Raw genomic sequence first — 2,541 nt, forward strand, 5'->3', positions numbered from 1 at the left:
AAGGGGGGGGGGCCCCTCTGGGTCACCGGGTCTGAAGCCTCCGACTTCAGCTCAGGTCGTGATCTCATGGTTCAAAAGTTTGAGCCCCGCATCAGGCTCTGCATGGATGACGCAGAGCCTGCTTGGGATTCTCTCTCTCTCGGCAGAGGCCATCTGCCATATGGCCAAAGTCGCCCTCACTGGGACACGGGGGCACATCTTCGCTGACAACTGGGGTGGGGAGAGCAGAAGCAGCACTTCGGCACTGGAAACCACTGGAAGCCAGGGATTCCCGAAGTCTCCACCCCGTTAGACAACTCCCAAGTAAGACTTATGTGTCACGAAAGTTACTTTGTTGCAATGCTGCGAGGGGTTAAACACAGTAGCCAAGCACCACAAAACCAAAAGAAACAATCTCCTGGGCTCCCTCAGACACACTGGAAGATCTTCAGGTTGTTAAAAACAAACACACAAATAAAAACAAACAGCGAACCTGATCATCTCCCAAAGTTCAGGGTCACTGGAGACCCACCGTCCTGAAGCACTAGCTCTTTCGAAGCTAAAAACACTAATAAGCAGTGACATCTGCAGGGTCCAAACATTAATCCACCTTCTGTAACAGCATTTGTAACGGGCATAACACCCACCTACTGCGAATTCTACCTTTTGAGTTAATTTCCTAAATTGTTTCCTAAGTGTATGAGAACTGGAAGTAGCAAACCTATTTGTAATTTTTCTACAATCCGGGCAGACTGTCTTTTCCTTGTTGTACGTTAGGAAATATAACAATAAAAAGAGTCTCATCGAAGAAACTATTCCAAAAGCTCCTTCTAAGCCAACCTGAAAGCCGTGGTGTGTGGAGCACAGGCGGGGGGGGCACCCCAGCCTCACCCTCACAGCGCGCTCGCACAGCCTGCAATCGGGGCTCGGTCCCATCCTGCCAGGAGCTAACAACCATCCCACAGGCCCCTTTGTTTTTGCAACCAAAGCTGTCCGGCTCCAGGTTTGTCTGCGGGCCACGGGGCCCCCCTCCCAGTGCACACAGAGGCCCAGAGCACAGCAGGCTTCTTCCAAAAGCTGTCAGTGACCAGAGATGAGCCCGGGGACCCTAAGGATGACAGGTCTTGGGAAGCAAGAAGCGACAAAACACCCCTGAGCAGAGCACACAGTTCAGGGTGAGCGGTGCTTCCTGAAGCTCTCGGGTCAATTATACCTGAGCGCATGCGCACAGCAGGCCAGCCTAGATGTAACAGGTACTTCTGACTGTGGGTCAAGGTCAAAAGGACTGAAAGCCACTTCTTTAAGGAGGGTGTCCGCAGTCAGCTTGGGATCAGACAAATCGTCCTAATGCTCACTGGCCATTTGACCTTGGCAGAGTTCTTAACCTATCGGAGCCTCTGCTGTCTACCTTCAAAATGAACATCACCAATTTAACAAAAGCCACCCTATGGGTTAATTAACGTGAGGCACAGCAGGAAAGCCTGACCTTCCTCAAGGTTCTTCACTTTTTCCAGATCTCCAACTTTTAAAGTGACAATCTGGAAAAGTCCCCGGTGTGGTGAGTAACACTTGCTGGGTTCCGGTACAGGCATTCCTGGGGATCCTCACTCCGATAGGTAAGGGGCTACCCTCCCCTTTCATGGGAGGGGGGGGAAACCGCCTGCCCAGGGACTCTAGAAGTCAAATCTGCCCTCAGGGCTGTAGTAAGAGTCCACCCGGCCAGCCCGGAGTCACCTCCCAGGTGTAGGATTAAAACCACTCTTCAGTCAAATTGCTGGGAGCCTGTAAGGGTTTATAAGTCTGTGGGGCGCAGCCCTGGAAAAGCTTCCAAATTAAGTGACACAAGAAGACACTCAGGATTCACCAGGCACAAGCTGCTGGTGGTGAACGGCCACAGCAGCCGGGGACCCGCGACAAGGGAGCTGAGCGGATCAAGAGGGGCTTCCAGACCCCTGACCTGGGGCAGCTGAGCCAGGGCCCCATCAGCAGGCGGCTGGTGAGGGCGGGGGCCGGGCCTGCAGCCCGCTGGAGCCTGGCGGACAAAGGGGACAGGCGATGCCCTGTCCAAGTGGCAGGGCCAGCCGGGAAATTAGGGAGCCACGTGCCTGGCGGGAGAAGGAGAAAAAGCTTTACAACACTTGACCGGTTTCTTGGCCCAGCGACCCCGCCGCCCTTCCACCCGGGCCTTTACAACGGGGAAGGGGTGGGGGGGGACGTGTTACTCCTTGAAGTTTTTTAGAACTTTTCCAAAGAAAGAGAGCGGGCTGGTAGAAAGGGGTGCTAAGGGAGTCGACACCTCTCCTCACCAGCTTCTAGTAAATTGTAAAAGGCAATTAGCACTTGAATAAGGAGCCGGCGTGTCTGGAATGAGAACGAGCCGCACGCAGTTTCAGGGGTTTGGGGGGGCCGCTTCCCAGCCCTCTCAGTCCGCAGCACTAACTACCAGCGGGAATGAGCCCAAATCCAGCATTTCCAGACTTTCCCCCGGAGCAGGGGCCACACAAGTGCTGGCAGAGAGAAAAACGAAAGCGAGTGCGCTCCAGGCCCGCCGGGCTCGGTCTC

The 2,541-nt window shown here is 54.3% G+C and overlaps 1 protein-coding gene across 2 annotated transcripts in view; it reads right to left on the bottom strand.

Annotated features, from left to right (window-relative positions):
* AGO2 (argonaute RISC catalytic component 2) overlaps positions 1 to 2,541 on the bottom strand; it is a 99,034-nt gene that overhangs the window by 96,079 nt on the left and 414 nt on the right. The window lies entirely within an intron of this gene.

Source organism: Crocuta crocuta, unplaced genomic scaffold (assembly GCF_008692635.1).
Source record: "Crocuta crocuta isolate KB4526 unplaced genomic scaffold, BGI_CrCroc_1.0 scaffold119, whole genome shotgun sequence".
In the NCBI taxonomy this organism is placed as follows: Eukaryota; Metazoa; Chordata; class Mammalia; order Carnivora; family Hyaenidae; genus Crocuta; species Crocuta crocuta.